Source organism: Puma concolor, chromosome C2 (genome assembly GCF_028749965.1).
Source record: "Puma concolor isolate L17-30 chromosome C2, mPumCon1.1.hap2, whole genome shotgun sequence".
NCBI classification, from domain to species: Eukaryota; Metazoa; Chordata; class Mammalia; order Carnivora; family Felidae; genus Puma; species Puma concolor.
This window is the reverse complement of record NC_141675.1, coordinates 52,832,327-52,851,648: the sequence shown is the minus strand read 5'-3', so window position 1 is coordinate 52,851,648 and position 19,322 is coordinate 52,832,327. Positions and strand designations below refer to the sequence as shown.

The 19,322-nt window shown below is 35.1% G+C and overlaps 1 protein-coding gene and 1 pseudogene across 1 annotated transcript in view; one reads left to right on the top strand and one right to left on the bottom strand.

Annotated features, from left to right (window-relative positions):
• The window catches only part of RSRC1 (arginine and serine rich coiled-coil 1), a 422,099-nt gene that overhangs the window by 24,793 nt on the left and 377,984 nt on the right, over positions 1-19,322 (bottom strand). The window lies entirely within an intron of this gene.
• LOC112849373 (protein LLP homolog pseudogene) lies at positions 3,921-4,303 on the top strand (annotated as a pseudogene).

The following is a 19,322-nucleotide window of genomic DNA, read 5'->3' as shown; positions in this document are numbered from 1 at the left end:
AGGACAGGGGCTCTAGGACAGATCTCTAACCACAGGAATATGATTTTTGAGTTATTTATTCCTTATACATTTTAATTCTTATGGATCCATACCAACTACCAATGTGTGATGAATGTTCCAAAGACCTCTGATCTTTGGGAGAGGGAAGATGGCAGTGTTAGTGACAATCATTGTGTAGTATCTCAAGATATGGGAAGAAAAATCTCTAATGGGTCCATACAAGTAAGGAAATTTATAAACCTCTTAAGGTATATTTGCCAGTCTGTAGCATCTGTAACTGGAATAGCCAGGGCATATTTCTTATGTTGGATATAAGTAAACTTTAAGTAAAATGCTTAAGAATAAAATTCAAACTCATGAACACTAAGATTGAGTAAAAATATAAACTTTATATGCATAAACACTTCCAGGCCTACTGAAACTCATTTAATAATCACAAAACTGATACTGTGTTAAGACTAAATAACAATATTAGAGCTAAAAATGAACCTTGAAAATGAAATCATTACAAATCCACAATTAATTTAAAACATTTCAAGAAGAGTTTTTACGGGCTGACTCAGGGCTTGATCCTGGCAGCCAGATGGATGTAGGAGGTCAATAATCCAGAAACAATGAGACAGTGATTAGTCAGTAAAACAAATCCCTGGAAGCAATTACTGTTCAACACGTCAGAAAGCCATTTGACCAAAATAATCAGAATATGGATTGTGAAGTTTCAGTGTCTCCCTGCTATCCCCTTTCTAAAACTCTTCTTTAGTAAACATACTATAAAGCCAGTTACTACTTCAAACAACAATTACTCACTGCTAAAAGTCTTTGTTCAAAAATGATGACTGAAGAAAGGTCCCTCTACACAAGCCAAGTTTACATGTTCCTACATTCTTTATGTCTATCCAGTCAGACATACTGCAAAGGTGTAAGCTCTAAGAAAATCTCATCTGGTCCAAAAGATTATCAATCATCCTTAAGTTTTTCTACAAAACAGCAATGGGACAAACATGCATGAGCAAGGAACCAAATGTTATGTTTGGTCTACAAATACGGTATTTGGATCACACTAAGCATTCACAAGGAATCTAGTAGGTACCTGTTGAATGGTCTGCTGAGCTCAGGCCACTGTTGCTATAGAATGTGGTATTCCTGTATTAGGGAAGGAAGCTCCTTAAAGATTTTTTCTTCTCTTTTTTTTAATTTGGGAAAATGTCAGAGACTTGTTTATTGCCCTCAAGAATTTCTAGGTAGTACTTAAAAGATACTTTCCATTGTCCTTGAAAATACTAAATGAAAGGACGTGTCCTTGAAGCTCCTTCATAGGAGCAGGATTACACTTCCATTTCTACTCCTGCCCATCATTCAATAAAGTGATCACTTCCTCAATCCTGAAACTTTCTTCATTTGGCTTTAATGACACCATATACTCCTCGTTGGGCAAAATTCTTCATTTTCCTACACTGGCCCCTCTAACTGTTAGGGTGCCCCGATGTTCAGATTGGACCCCTTCCTTTTTTCTATCTTGATTTTTTCTCTAGATGACCCATCTACATGCTAACGACCTTCAAATCTTTAGGTCTAGTCTTGACATCTTTACCAAACTCCAGACCTTGATTTTTCTCTCTTATCCCCTAAATTGAAACTATCACTTTTCATTGGCTTCCTATCACATTTAAAATAAAATCCAAACTCCATACGTTTACTTAAAAACCCTACATAATCTGGCTCCTACTAAGTTTTTCAATCAAATTCTAACCCTTGCCCTAGCTGCACATGGCCTTCTTTGTGGTTCTTAAGCATTCTAAACTTGCTTCCCCCTTAGGATATTTATGGAAGCTGTTCCTTCCCCTTAGAATGCTCTTTTTGTACCAAGTCCCTTTTTGTTCAGATTTAATTTAGATGCCAGCTGCTCAGGGAGGCCTTTCCAGAGCACTCAGTCAAAAGCAGTCACTAGTCACTCTCTAGCACATCAAGAGAGGCTAGAGAAATGAGTTAATTGTGAGGTTATTATGGGAATTTAGGCACAAGATGATGACTATCCTGATCAGGTGGGAACTGAGAGTCAAGTTTTAAACACAATGACTTTGACATGCTTGTATGTTAAAAAAAAAAGTCATCTCCAAGTCTGGAGTTCAGAAGAGAAAGTCTGGGATATAAATTTGGAAGTAATAAGCATACACAAAGCATTTACTCCAGTCGAAAGTGACAAATTCACCTAAGAAGTTATAGAGAGAAAAGAAGTGAATTCCAGTGAATGCCAATACTTGCAGATTGGGTAGGAAGAAGAGAAAGGGCTAGCCAGGACTGGCAGGAAAATCAGTATTATGTCATATAAAGTGAAAAGGAATTTCAAGAAGACTAGTATGGTGAGTTGTGCTGAATGCTGCTGCAAGGTTAAATATGATGAGAAAAATTCCACTAGATTTGGCAAATTAGAAAGTATTGGTGATTTTGAAAAAAAAGGAGTTATAAGAAAGTAATATGGTAAATCACAATTGGAAAAGATGATGGTTAAATAAAAACTCCTATTTCCTAGACAATGGAGGATCAGATTATTTAAATGAGACTTCTGCTGAGCACAACAAATTATACAGGACAGAATATTAAAAAAAAATCAAATTACATATATTGTTGAGATCATATGAGGTAAGGAATCCACAAAGACCAAACATGAAGTGAACAGTTCTAGCAGTCCTCTAACTCATAAGGAAATCGAATCATTTGCAAAAAACTTTTCTATAAACACTAGGTTCATAGAGTTGTACAGCAAAATTCTACCAAACTTTCAAGAACAAGATAATTGTGTTCCTAACTCATCTCCTTACTTTCTAACTCATTCATTCTCTTCCTAACTTCCCAACTCAAACTGACTTCCTAACTCATTTTATTAGGCTAGCACAAATCTACTTTCAAAACTAGTCAAGAACAGTACTAAAAGGGAAAAATTATAGAAATAAATCATGAATGCAGATGCAAAAAGGGTAAAAAAGTAAACACACACACACACAGTACACAAACATATACATACCCACATATAACTCATATACACACAAATGAAAGCCAGGAGTGTAAAAAAAGATAATACATCATAATTAAGTTGAAATAATTCTAGGACCGCAGGTTTGGTTCAGCATTAGAAGATATGTTAGTGTAATTCATAAAATTGTCTGATTAAAGGAGAAAAACTAAACTAAAAAACTAAAGTCTTCAACAAAATTCAACATTTATTTGAGATTAGAAACAAACTTAGGGAAGGAAGGAAACATCTCTAACCTGAAAAAGGGATGTACTCCTCCTTCCCCAAAACTAAACCAAATTGAAAATGGTAAGGCAAATATCATACTGAATGGTACAATGTTAAAAAATAATCTTTATGCCCACAAACAGGGTAATTATGCTAGCTAGCTATCATCATTTCTATTAGGTACTGGTGGTCCTAATCAGTGCCATAACATTCAAGAAAGGAAACAGATGACATAACAATTAGGAAGAAACATAAAGGTGACTATAAATAGATAAAACGTAGAGAAAACCCAAAAGTATCTATGGATAATTTATTTGTTATATACAAAACCAATATTTAAGAGTCAGCTGCATTTGTGTACATCAGCCATGAGCAGAAAATATAATTTAAAACAAGATACCATTTTAGTGGCATAAAAATATAAAGTACCTCAGCATAAATCCAACAAGTGATATGCTAGTCCATTAGAGAGAATATCGTGAAAGTTTAGAAGACCTAAGTAAGCATGCAGAGTTATACACTGCGTAACTGCGTAAGATAAGAAGATACAGCACACACCTGCCCTGGGCTCCTGGGAGTGTGTGGAAGGCACTGCCTGGAAGGCCAAAGTGTGGAGGCTTCCGGACAGCGTGGTCTGTGTGCGGTCTCTGAGTTTTTGAGTTTCTCGTTTTCCAGGTAAAATATGGCTAAAAGTCTATGGAGTAAATGGAAAAGGAAGATGCGTGCTGAAAAGAGGGGAAAAAAAGAATGCCCCAAAGGAACTCATCAGACTTAAAAGTATTCTTAAAATAGATAGTGGTATTTTAATGACAGATGTTCCAGAGATATCAACTGTGGTGGTACCCAAATATTGTCAAAACTCAATGCATGGTGCCAGATGAAAAAGATAACATGAAAAGGGAGACTGATATTAACAGAAACCAAAAGAATCTTCTAGACCAGCATGGACAGTAGTGCCCCATACGGATGAACCGGAGACGAAGGAAAAGGACAAGGCTGAAGGCAAAGTGAGAAAAATGGAAGGGGAAATGCAAAACAAAGGCAATGAAGGGTTTGGCCTGTTAGACTCTTAAAAACTCGAAAAATCCTATATGGCACAGGTCTTTGATTAGAATGTATACATGGATTTCAACTTCCACCAAATGAAAACTTTGTTTCCAGAATTAATTTGGCCTCTTTCTTCAATTCAAACCCAACTTAACTCCTAAAATTTGTTTTGGGAGCTTGATAAAATATTTTCTTTTCTTTTTTTTTTTTTAAATATTTTCTTTGATAAATGAAAGTTACACTGATATTTTAATTGGATGGTGTCCAATGTGCAGGGATTCTCAGACATCAAAGCTCTATCAACTGTTATTTGGTTGAAATTGCTTGGTCTTAGTAAAGATAAAAAAAAAAGATATTATACTGACACATTCGAGCTAATTCAGGTTTAAGGAAAACTTTTACACAATTTAAAATATAATGTCAGTGGATCTTATAAGCACCATTTGTTTGGAGTTTTGATTTTGTTTAATTCAGAATAAAAGATGTTTTGTCTAGATCTTGAAAAAAAAGATAAGAAGATACAATATCATAAAGATACAATTTCTTACCAAATCTATAGATTCAATGTAATTTCAGTAAAAATCCCAGCATAACAATTGATCAGTCTATTCACTTATCAATTTAGTAAATCTCAAAAAATTCATTCTTAAATGTATATGGAAAAGCAAAGCTTAAACATAACCAAAATGTTCATATAGAGAAAAATGAGGTGGGTGACTTATCTTACCAGATATCAAGACTTATTATACGGCTAGTAATACACACACTATTAGTGTAGGGATAATTAAGTTGACTAAGCAGGACATACAGCAGGACAGAGAGGCCAGAAATATTCTACACATATTGAGAAGCCTGGTTGATGAAGGCGCTGGCATTGCAGTTCGATAAAAAGAGACAGTTTTCAATAAATGATGTTGGAATAAACAGTTCTCCAAATGAAAAAAAATTAGACCCCTACAGTGTACCATATACAAAAATCAATTCCTGGTGGATTAAAGCTCTGTGAAAGGCAAAATTTTTAGAAGACAATGTAGGAGAATATGCTTATGACCTTGAATTAGGGAAGAATTTATAAAACAGGACCAAAAAAAGTATAAGACATAAAAGGATTGATAAATTCATATACATAAAACGTTAAGACCTACTGAGAAGGTACTTATAATAACACATTAGATGACAAAAAAAAATTGAAAATGCTAAAACCAGTAGAAAAATACATTAAAAACTTGAATAGGCATGTCACAGATGAAGAAATACCAATGACCAATACATACGTTAGAAGAAACTCAACTTCATTAATAATCTTGGAAATGCCCATTCAAACCAAGATCAGATACCATTTTACAGTCAGCACATTGTGGCAATAACACCACACACTGGCAAAAGTGAAGAAGTGTGGAAATGCCAAGTATAGCAAGGATGTAAAGCAACCAGAAATGCTATACAATACTTTTGTGAGTAAAGACTGGCACCGACCACTTTGGAAACAATTGGGGACCATTTGGTAGAACTGAAGATGTGTCTCCCTTATATCTCAGCAATTCTACTAGACATATAGGCCCTAGAAAAACTCTTGTATATGTGCACCGGAAGAGAGAAACTATGTATGTTTCAGCAATGTTTCTGACTGCAAAAAATCTGAAACAATCCAAATGTCTGTCAATAGGAGAATGAATAAATTTGGGTATATTCAGAAAACAGAATAGTTCCTAACAGTTAAAATGAATTAACTACATCTATAAGGATTATGATAGAAGTATACCATAATGTTGAACAGAAAAAGAAAGCCAGTGATAAAAAAAAAAAAAAAATCACACACTATTTTTTTCATTTATAAAAGGTTAAAAAGTATCGAAACATAAGTGTTATATTATTGGGGGTATACACAAATACAGTGAAACACACAGAGCGGCACCAGAATAACAGGCACAAAATTCAGGATATCTTAGATAAGACTGGAGAACACTGCAAGAAAGGGTTTCACTGTTCCATATCGCAAGTTGGGAGATGTGTGCAGGTGTCTGTATTACTGCTATTTTTATACCTTTCTTTTTTATTTAAAATCTTTATTTATTTTTGAGAGAGAGAGACAGACAGTGAGAGACAGAGTGTGAGCAGGGGAGGAATAGAGAGAGAGAGAGAGAGGGAGACACAGAATCCAAAGCAGGTTCCAGGGTCTGAGCTGTCAGAACACAGCCTGATGTGGGGCTCGAACTCACAGACCATGAGTTCATGACCTGAGCCAAAGTCTGACGCTCAACTGACTGAGCCACCCAGGCGCCCCTGAAATATAGTCTTCTTAACCTATTATGAAAACTAAGTCAGTGTGGTGTACAGGTGAGAACAGGGTGACCAAATGAACATGAGGTGAATGTTACCTCACACATGATGCTTGTGCCTAGAAAAAGTTAGAGTTAAAAATCAGGTAGAATGGCGTCAGCATAGTTACTTACTCCAAGAAGCCTTCCTAGATCCTTTTAGTAATAATATCTTCTACGCTACACGGACTCTAGGAAAAGAGTCTAACCCAACCTTTGCTAAAAGCATCCGCAGGCACTGACGGCAATTAAAGATGACCCCTACCAGCTTCTTCCTAGCCTGTGGTGTACAGTCAATGAGGAAAGATTGATCTTTTTTCAGTTAAATGTCACTGACCCATAGTGGGGGAAAAAAAAGATAAACATTATAAGTGAGCAAACCATATGTTTACAGATACGGAAAAGTGAATATATCTGGAGAGAAATGTAAAATATTCCACTTATATGTATTTTAAAAGAAGAGGGAAACAACATGACATTTAACTATAACAAACATAACAGACCTCAGATATATATATATTGTGGCCAGTTGAGGAAGAAAAATGGGAGTTAGGGGAGGAATAGATACAAAGACAGAGTGGAAACAAACGTGACATAAAGAGACTCACACAAAAGGCATGAAAAAACAGGAAGGAGAAACAAAAAGAAAAGGACGAGAAAGACAAGAAAAACAAATCAGATGGGGAGAGATAGGGAAGATCTTATGCTCTGTGACAGGGTATCAGAGAGTCCCCATGGGACAGTAGTGTCAGGGGACCCAACACTCCCCACCCCCCTCCTGCTTTCTCTCTTCTCATCCCTATTTTGGCACTCTCCTTTGTTGAAGATGGGGATAGCCTAGTTATAGCCTTGAGGTTGGCTACAGCTCTCAGACAAACAGCAAACTTTATTTGAAGCAAAGAATATTTAAAAAAGAAGAAACCGAAGAAAACAAAATAAAAAACAAGAAACAAACCAACACAAAAATCCTAATGACTCAGATTAAAAATTGATTAAAAGAATTCTTATAAAAAGGTTTTGCTTAAAATTTGGAAACTAGCATTCTTGAAATCCTTACCCTGCTCCCCCTTCTTTCTGAATAGAGAACAATCCTAATCCTGCTACAAAGCAAGAACTGTCACATTTTATTTCATATGCAAGAAAAGCCATTAGTCTTATCAAGCAACATTACTCTTTTGTGGACTTTCAAGGTCTGCTACTACAGCAACATGCTTTATTTAGAACAGACATTCTTAGTATTACCTGTAAAAATCTGCTCTGTACGTAAATCTCTAGCCCTAACAAATTTCTGGAGGGCTTTTCTTTGTTAAGGAAGGGTTTGTAAATCTGCATGATAAAGCCTCTTTCTTACATCAGTCACTTGATTTCAGCCATACTAAACTTCACTGAGTTCTCAATTACTTGAGGAGCCCAGTTCTTTTCTCAAGGTTTCACAAATGCGGTGCTCTCTACCTAGAACAATCCTATCCTTTCCCACTTTCATCTAGAGAACTCTTTTTTGTTCCTTAACATGTAACCCTTAACCTCCTAGAATTTACCTTCTCCAGAAATCTTCCCTTGACCTGTAAGTCTGATGCTGACCCTTCTATGAACTTCTATAGCACACAATACTTTTCAAGTTCTTTCCTCATGCTGGAATGTCTATCATCTAGTCTTCACAAAGTGAATTATACTTCTGCAAAATTCCGCTCAAATGCCACACCCTATGAAGACTTCCCAAATCCCTATTGATTAGAGTTAATTGTTTCTTGAACCCCAGCATGGCATTTATTTTATCCTCCTTATAGTATACGTTTAAACATTCCTCCCCTGCTAGCTGATATACTACAAAAAAGCCCAGCGATACGTACTCCCATAGTAATTAGCACACAGGAGGAATTCATTAAGTACAAGCTCACTGAGTTAATGGACTAGATGGAATTAATCCTAGGATACAAGCTGACCTGAGAGCTACAGCACTACTTCTACCAACAGAGGGCTAATCTAGGAATGATAACTCCTAGATGGTAGGTGTTTCCAACTGGTTGAAAAGACCACGGATTATAAGCAATGTGAATCTTGTAAGACAAAAGACTGCTTCATAAAAAAGTGCTGCTGTAGCTATATAAAGTCATAAATAAAACAGTATATTATAAAAAATTTCTGGCAGTGATCTGGTAATAGATTTTGACTGAATTGATTACTCACTGACAGTACTCAACATAGTCCTGCAAATGCATCAACTATGTAATGAACAGCTATTAAGTTTATTGATTTTCTGATTTCCATTGATAGCTAACAGGCCAAAGCTACACATCAATATTTGTGTTAGTAATACCCATGAGCTAACAATTTTGACAAATGAAAACCTCAAAAGTCTAAACAGCCCAAATTAATGGAAATTTGAAGGCCAAACCTCAGAATTTAAATGAAATACATAACAAATGAATCTAATAAACGTAATAACTCAGTGAAGTCAGTGTTGATCACTGTCTTCCTCTAACAAACTTTAAAGGTTTTTTTTATTCTAATGATGGGATCATTTCCTAATAGATATGCTCTTTATTTTCTTCCATGATCAAGCTTTTGAAGTTATGTACCCTCCAGCTCACACTTGCATAAACTTTATGAAGTGCTCTCACATAGTCAGTCCTTACAAAATTCCAGTGAGATAGGCATTGTTTTTTTCATGTGCACACAAAGAACTGAAGTTCAGTGTGATTAAGTGATATGGCCAAGGTCACTCAAATAGTAAGCAGAAAGGCCAGTATGTGCATGTAGGTCTTTCAATCGAAAAATAATATAAAGCAGTCCTTCCATTCTTAACACAACTTTTTTTTTTTTTTTACTGCATGTTACCTTACATTTGTTGACTATACCAAAACTAATTTCTATAGTACATATTCTATTTTGTACTTTGCTTTTTCATCCCTTCTTAACAAATCCTTTTAATGCCACAGACCCTCTCTTGGGAAAGTATGGTATTTTTCAGAAGACTCAGGCTATCTCAGTGAATACTTTCAGGGATTCTTGCTACCCTTTTACCATCTTCAAGGTCTATTCCAGTGGTTCTCAAAGTGCGGTTCCCAGACCAAAGCATCACCATCAGCTGGAAATCTGTTAGAAATTCAATTAAGAATCCCCATCTTAGACCTACTGAATCAGACACTCTGGGAATGGTGCTATCAATTTCCAGGTGATTTTGAGGCATACTAGAGTTTGAGGACTACAGGACTATCCAATTCAAATAGAGACCTGAATTCTCAAGTATGCAAAAATGTGGCAAATACATAAAATCAAACTTATGTTCTTATTCATAGGAAGAATAAGTATTCATAAAACAAATTTAAAGTCTCAATTGTACCTCTTAGATATATATTACTAGGAATGTAATACTAATATTTAATAACCAGGGCCAAGCAGTAGGTGAAGGACTATAGGGCACAGATACCACAAAAGAACAGATAATTTCTAGATAATTTTTCTTTTTTGTATACTGTGTCTCTATAACATACATATGTGTATGGAGATACATATATATATATACTATATATAACATATAGGTGTATAATTATATTTTGTATTATATTTGAAATTATATTTTGATATTAGAATTACTTTCTTATGATATTGATTTAAGCCAGGGATCAGCAAACTTTTCCCATAAAGGGCCAGACAGTAATTATGTTAGACACTGCAGACCATACTGTCTCTGTCCTAACTAATAGATTCTGCTGTTATAGCACAAAAGCAGCCACAGACAATATGCAAACAGTGAGTGTGGTTTTTGTTCCAATAGTACTTTATTTACAAAACCAGGTGGTGGGCTGGATTTGGCAGGTTGGCTGTAGTGTAGTGACCCCCCGATTTAAGCTGTCATTAAAACACATTTCCATTACCTGAGCTTCCTAAGCGACTGAGGGCAGTGTGTGCATAATCAGGGACCAAACGTTGCATGAATAATTCACAGTGGAGATACTTCTTTGTAAGAAGAAAGTATACATAATGCGATAAGTTAAGATTACATATATACCTTTAAAGGCATCCAATGAATTAAATTTCAAAAACAGAAGCTTTTTGAGGGGAAAACATCTTAGAAGCACTTGTTCGTACCTAATAAGGTACTATGTATTTAATAATCGTTCACCAATATCTGTGGATTTAATGACTTGTAGTCTTTGTGACAACAGACATATCTACTTTGTGAACTGTTGTTTAGAGACAAGTTTATTCTTTTTTATGGGTACGGAGGCAACATACAAAAAAAATCAAGGGTTTGGGATGTACAAACTGAGTCTGAATCCTGGTTCTGTTCATATTAATAATGTGACTATAAAAAATTGCTCATCCTTTCCAAGACTCAGTTTCCTTACTTGCAAAATGTTACCTACCTTAGCAGATTCTTGTGAGCATTAAACTAAATGAGACAGCACCAACAGGGCAAGATGCTCAGGACATTACAGGTTTCTTTGCCCTGATTGGGCCATCCTGCTCCTCTGTTTGCTAAGTAAGCCCTGAGAATACATAATATTTCAATTTTTCCCTAACTGTATTCAAGATAAAAGTGAGAATATCATAATATTGAAGTGATACAAAAATTTTGAGAATTCCATTGCTAAACCTTTTAACCGTCCCGCCCCCCCCCCCCCTTTTTTACAACCTCAGGTGTAATTCTCATTCTACTCTTTAAAAAAAAATTTTTTTTAATGTTTATTCATTTTTGAGAGACAGAGTGTGAGTAGGGGAGGGGCAGAGAGAGGGAATCACAGAATCTGAAGCAGGCTCCAGGCTCTGAGCTGTCAGCACAGAACCTGATGTGGGGCTCGAACTCACGGACTGTGGACTGCGAGATCGTGACCTGAGCTGAAGTCAGATGCTTAACCGACAGCCACCCAGGCGTCCCCAATTCTCATTCTACTCTTAAATCATTCCTAATATAACTTATTTGGATAGATCAAAAAATCTATTTTCTCTAGTTTGGCTCATCGATGGAGCATCTTTTTAAAAAAGAACAAGTTGTTTTTGAAGCAACTCCAAAAGGAAAGTATAGGCCAAAAAACATTTCTTATTCTCCGCTCAAATTCCTCTTTCCACTTTCCCCCCTCAACAGAAAACAAAGAAGTCCAAACCTCAAAACATGAATATGGGACCCGACTAAAATTGCTTCAAAAGCCTCTACTCCTGAGTTGAGAGAATAAAAGTTTATTGCCACCTCCAAGGCAAGGTTCTCACTCAGCAACTGCTTAGTTGTGAACAGTGACCTACTGCTTCCACTCAGTAGGTGACGATTAGGGCTTCTTGTAGCATTTGTTATTCGGGATTTAACAAGTCTTACTCTACTGCTATCTGCTTCCCAGAATTCCATGACTTTGACGAAGAAGATAAATGAAGGTATATGCTTTTGTAAAACCCCAGAGTCAGGTCAGGAACCAATGAGGAGGGTTAATGAACACAAAATACTAGACTGCCTCTTTCTGCCTATTGCTGTAGTAAAGATTGTCTTTCCAGAGCAAGTTTTCCTGATAGAAATGGCCACTTTTTCAAGCTGGGTGACATTTAGAACTTCTTTCTCTGATTCAAAGTCTTAGAAACACTTTCCTCTTCTTGGTTTGGCTTTTTCCTCTTCACCACTGCACTTTTCTGGTGAGCTGTGGGTAGTAGGGGTGCTGTTTGAGGTGGGAAAGTGGAGGAGATGGGGGAAAATGAATTCTTAGTTATAAAGTAAGACACAATGAGACAGCTGAACTAGATAGGATCTTTAAGATTCGTCACAGCTCTATCATTTTATGACTTTACTTATTTCTAATGGAAAAGACAGAAAACAAAATGGCACTTAGAAGAGAAAGGAAATGTTAACTTGAAGGGTATCTGAGAACAGAAGTCATTTACCCAGAACTTATTGGTAATTTATTTATAGGAAAAAAAAGAAAAAAAGAAAGGGAAAATAACAAGAGAACCTCCCCACGCCCAGCCTACTTCTGGAGTTGTCCTGGAGCAGAACACATTTGGATCAATTTTCTATACCATCTGCAGCTATCTGGAGAGCATTCTGTAATGAAAATAGCCTATCAGTAGCTTTGGCAGATTTGTTCAAAGCTATCCAACTATCCCAATAGTATGGGAGTACTATTTGATTGAAAATACATTATGACTTTAAAACTGTCTTATTACTTAACATTGTTAGGAAAGGCTTGTATTAAATAATACAAGTTAGTAGTAAAAAAAACTTTATAAACAAATGCTACTGAGATAAGAAAAATTCCCTTCAATATATCAAAACAGTACCCTTATTTTCATATTCTATACAGAAGGCAAACCCCTACTGCCAGGTGTCAAAAGTAGTAAAAGTACTAAAGGTTTTCACTGTTGATATGTTCTGTGATCCCACATGAATATTACACTGAATTACCATCATTTTCATTATTTCTGCACATAATTTGATAATTCAAGATGAGAGTATTTCTTCAACAATATTATGTTGCTATACACTTCAGATGGTTGATCAACTCTATCTAAAATTTTAAGTTAAAGCCCACTTTTAGGAATTGACAATCAGTTAAAAACAATACAATTTTAACAAGGTCAATTACATAGATACTCTTAACATTCTTCATTTGGGATCTAAAGAGCTTATACCCACTCAGGAAATAAACAATCACACTAAAAACAAATCGAAAAAACAAAAAGCCGAGTACTCCCCAAATCCTGAATAATTTTGAAGTTGACTGGATTATCTGACTCTGAAAGCCAGTTTAAGTTTGCATCTTTCCACAAATAGGGTACTATGCATCTATACCCTATATATCTACTTACTATAGGGACCTACATTAAGAATGCTTCCCATTTTCTGTATCTGTCAGATTTTTAAAAAAGTCTTCCATGGGCAAAGATGTTTTCAGTGAAAAGTGCTGCTATAGCTATTATTTTACTTCCTCTAGAGTTCTTGCTTCTGGCCTATTTCCTAGTAGACAACAGGAAATGAGATATCTATTATATAAATCACATTAACCAGGAAAACCATGATAAAATGACCAGTTTCAGTTGACCTTAAAACGGGGAAGAAAAGATAATATTTGAAAAGCAAAAGTTTTATATAATTTAATGTACTGACCTCACTTAAGTATCATAATAATAAATGATGTCTCCACTCCCCCTCCCAAGTTATTAGAGAGGTTTGTCTTCAACTGCTAAAATTACAGTTAGTGAATCTGTTTTATTAAATTAGTGCTCAATGCTGCTGTTAATCTTTGTCCCATTAAGTTATAAAAGTAATGCATTTAATAGCTACACAATCTTCTCCATCTTAGCTGTACATGTATAATATGAACACTAATCAAGATCACTCAGCAGGTCAGCAGATTAAGATCGGAGTAAGTCTCCAGCTCCTGGGCTTCCGGCAGAAATTTCTCTCTGTTCACTTACAGATCTATTCCATGTGATCTTAACCTTGTCCCATACCGTAAGTAAACCTACATATTATGGAGTCTAATGTTTACCTTATCTAAATTAAACAGATACAAATGACAGCTATACTTTATTTGTTAATTCATTCATAATTTGCTTCTAATAAAAATATTACATACAACTACATGGAATGACTATATCTATAAATATACATATAAAACATTGCTATTATTTTCCACATGAGGTGCCTCATTTGCTTCATTTTAAATACACAGGATAATTTAAAGAATTACACTAAAAATAATCAGTTCGTTTTGGTCATATTTACTAAAAATTTTTAAGGTAGAAAAGAAATAGATTTTCAGTTGAAAACAAGCCATAGTATTTTTGTTTCCATTGTAACTACTTCAGTTGTAGTTACTCACTACCCTTTTTTTCCCTTTTTTTCAGGGCATAATGGACAATGTTATTTGGTTGTTCTGTGATAAGAAAACACTCACTTACATACATTATCTTAAGATTCCCTAGTTCAGAAACTCAACTACATTATCTTTCAGAAAGTTAATAAGACAGCACTCCCTTTTCCTGTCTATCAAATCATCCTATATTTTTAATCTATTAAAAATGATACTAAAAAGCTACAACAGTTAAATTCAGATTGAAATATATCATCTCTCTATAAAGATGACTGGAGTTTGACCCTAGATTAATAACTCAACCAACAGTATTCCATATGAAATAAATGTATTTTTTATATCATATATTATCACACTAAGCTCTAAAATAAATTAATTTGATATACTTCTTGATCTTCCATTTACTGGTTTCTTCTATCTACTGCAAACTACTATGGCATATCAGTTTATATATCTACATCTATATCTATATCTATCTTTATTTTATATTGTTCCATATACTTTCTTAATTTGTCCCACATTCTTTTTCTTTATAAAATGTCAATAGAAAGACTAAGCATACATATAAAGATCATAGCTAATGCCAGATGTTGATAGAGCCTCTTGAGACCAAAGATTCCACACCAGGTGGTTGAGGCAGCCTAATGAAGCAACACATGCTCTTAAGGGATACAAAGGGTGGACTTGGAGGGACCTGCTCTCATTTGGTTATTTATGAAAGTATAGAGGAGGATTTGAAATCAAAGTAAAAAATGAGATTAAATCAAAGCCTTCCCATTTATATAGCAGAATTTTTTTGTTAAAGGTTTTAAAATTTGTCTTCAAAATTAAGGCTGAAGAAAAAAATCTTTTTTGTATACTTTAGTGACAGGATATCATTACATGTATTTCCAACTCCTCTACCAAGTGGGAAAAATGAAAATAAACAACTTTAAATGGATTAAAATACAAACATAATTTCTTAAAACATATTAAGTTTCTTATATCGAAAGACTTAAAAATGTGAGTTCAGGTCAGTGCTATTAAAACAAACTTTAGTAAATGGACTGACCATAAAACATGACCTTAGGCAACAACTAATGAACCTGAGAGCATTTTAATATATTTTCTTATCACCAAGTGAAGCACTTTAAGTTATTACAGCTAGGCTGCATGACCTCATGCAATTGAATCATGCTAGAGCCAAATAGGCTAATGTCTTTGATAGCAATTAGATAAAGGCAGAATGTTAACTTTTACTTTAAGAAGTGTTAAACAAAGAGACTCATCTCCTGGCTTAACTTAGTTAGAAACAAGCTACTCATTTAACAGTAGAAGTTAATGTGGGAATGGCCTCTTTCATCTGTCAAGTGAAAATTTTATTTTAAAAACTATCAGGGAATTTTATTTTTACAATGGACATTTTGCTAGCATTTCTAAAGTTTCTAATAACATCTTGATATACTGTAATATCTAATATCTAAGTATCTCCTCTTTAATGTCTAAAATTTCTAATATTCTCAGTATTGGGGGAGAAACAGAGTCTTATCAGTCATCATCACAAAGAATTGCTTATCTGAGCTGAACATGACACAGAAATTAAATGATAAAATAGTACAACAAAAATAATAGAACACAGGTCCTAATATAATATTTCATCAAATCTAAGGTGCCATTGATTGTAATATACAATTCTTTCCCACATCAGTAAGAAAAAGCTGTCAAACCATGGCACAGCTTTCTTATCACTTAGAACTTTTTATAACTATTCAAAGAGCTCTTTTAGATTGAAAACAGATTTTTAAAAATTATATATCACTCTTGCACACATATAAAAGACTGAGAAAGACAAACAAATTGGCTGTGGTATTCCTAAAACTTATTCACATTCAAAATACAACTTTCCTGAACCTTTCAACTTAGGGTTGTTGGTGTCTATGTTTTTGCTTACAATAATGTTCTCTTTGCCATTAAGAGTATCTGTGAAGCAGCCTTTCTTAAAAGGGTACTCCACTATTGTCTCTGGGGTTTTCTTCCAAGTTATTGGCACCCATCCTGCAAGTTTTGATGGGAAGTTTTGACACTTTCAAAATTATACCATTAAATATTTAAATAATCAGTGACTGGTTAACAAAAGAAATATGATTAAATATGAATACATGACTATTCATTCTTGTGGTATGTGGTAAAATCATGATTGTAACTGGTTAGTTCAACTGTATATAGATATTGTCAATGTAGCAGTGCTGGCTAAAAAATTAGAATAACCTAAGAGACTTTAAGAATATATACAGGTTCTTGGGTTGGCTGCCTCCAAATTCTAAAAAGTAGAAAGTGTTTGGAGTCTAAATACTTTAAAAACCACCCTCATGTGATTCTGATGTATGCCAGATTTGGAAGCACTGGAATAGTTCAGAGTATCTTTCTGTGAAAGTCAAGATCAAGGTCTAATTGCTGTGTAGGCTACTTGACTGTAACATAGTTCCAAGGATCAAGTATAAAGTTAGAACATGAATTTTCAAGTTCCAGCTCTACTACTTACTAGTTGTATGACCTTGAGCAAATCACTTAAATTGCTGTTTCCTTCCTTACACAATGAGAACACATAATTCACAGGGCTGCTATGGGGCTGAAATTAGGTGAGCTGTGTTTAGGTACTAGAACTGGTAAAAGCACCCAGAAGCCATTCTCTCACCTCCCCCACCACCTACATGTTTATTTCAGGCTTGTTCATACTGACAGATTTGAAAAATGTAAGCAATTTCCTCATGGCATTCCCCAATTCTCTCCGCTGCAAGTAATCTCCCCCTTCTCATAGGCAGTCTACCTGTATTTCTTTACAGGAGCTTATTTCTACTTTGTTTTATACTTATTTATTTTGTTTTATACTTATCATGACATATTTCCCCAATAGGCTGCAAACTTTTTTAGAGCAAGAATCTTGCCTTATTTATCTTCAGAGCCCTTGCTTTTAACATGGTGTTTGGAACAGATTTGGGGTTTTGCTAACAGAAGGATATGAATGAAATAGCAAGGCAATGATCCAGTTTCCATACTGACCTCTCCTTTTAAACAACCACTAACTATAAGAGGTCACTGCTGTTCAGTCAACACCAGAAATCAGGTAAAGGGCTAATTATCAATTAGTCATTATATAAACTAACATTTACCTGAAGGCCAGTAGAAGGAAGAATATTTAAAGAAAGAGTAATATATTTCCATTTTCTTAGTCTGAAAATATCTGGAATGGTTCTGGGCAAGGGATGAGGATGTGATACAGTACTGTTTCATACCTGAAGAAATGATAATTAGTGTGACTGCTGAACAAATAAGCATACTCAATGAAATGGAAATTAACTGAAAACAGCCTTTAAAATCATGTCCTAAATTCTTTTAAGTACTGTATAAGTATTTCACATACAAGTGAAATGTCAAATCAACCCAGGTAGAGAACTTTTTAAAATTAAAGATAGAGGGGCACCTGGGTGGCTCAGTCAGTTAAGTGTCTGACTTCAGCTCAGGTCGTGATCTCTTGGTTTGTGAGTTTGAGCTCCGCATCAGGCTCTTGCTGACAGCTCAGAGCCTGGAGCCTGTTTCAGATTCTGTGTCTCCCTCTCTCTCTCTCTCTGCCTCTCCCCACTTGCACCTTTGTCTCTCTCAAAAATAAATAAATATTAAAAAAAAATTTTTTTAAAGAATTTTTTTGCTATTTTTATTGTTTTAGGGGAAAATTTATGTATGTATGTATGTATGTATTTATTTAAAGTTTATTTTGAGAGAGGTAGAGAGAGCGTGAGTGGGGAAGAGGGAGGGATGGAGGGAGGGAGAGAGAGAGAGAGAGGGAGAGAGGGAGAGAGGGAGAGAGAGAGAGAGAGAGAGAGAGAGAGAGAGAGAGAATCCTAGGTAGGCTCTGTTCTGTTAGTACAAAGCTTGATTCAGGGCTGGAACTCACGAACCACGTGAGATCATAGCCTGAGCCAAAATCAAGTCAGACGCTTAACCGATTGAGCCACCCAGGCGCCCCAAGAGGAAAATGTCGTTAAAGAACTGCTTCAGGTCAGTGAAAATCATACTCATTTATAAGTCAACTTGTATTGAAAAGTAAGCTCATGTAAACCTGCCACATGACTAAATATAATTCACAAATCTTTCACAATACAACTTTGAGGTGGCAGATTCACCAATTTCAAAAAATAGCCGGATACTTACTGTTAGATGTGAGAAAAAATAAAAACCACAAAACTTCAGAGTTCATCCAGTGATGAAGTAGAGAAGGGGTTCATGAATGGAAACTGAAATCTAATTCTAGCCACATGGGTTTTAATTCATAGGGAAATACTTGATCAGAGGCAGAATTCTGGTGCTGTACATTGCTTTGGTGCTTAGTGAGAGAACAGATGCTATTAGTGATCTTCATATATTTATATTGTATCCTATGTGGAAGGTTTAAACAGATATGTATTAGAATCAGAACTAAGCTTGGCTTAATGCACATAATAAAACATTTGCTTTTAGCACCACCGTTTCAAAGGGACCTAAATGTTTATCTTTTTTAAGAAATAAAAATGTGAATATTTAAAACATGGAATTATTTCAGTTATCCGCCAAAAGTACAATCTACCATTAACATCAGGTAATGAATGATGATGCAACCAAGTGGCTTTTTAGTAAACGAGATCCATGAAGCAGCCTACAATCTTCATTCTTAGGTTACCAGGGGAAAACAGAATCTTTCTGAATCGTATTGATAAAGTTGTAATAATGAGGATTGCTAATGAGGAAATACTGAGAAATACTGAAAAATAATAAAACCAGTTGAAAATTGGGCTCTGCAGATTTAGGCCTGAGTTAAATTTGTTCAATACCTAAGTAAAATATTTACTTTCAAATAATAAATTAAGAAAAACTATCACATAGAGAACTGCATCTTCTGTTTTCTAT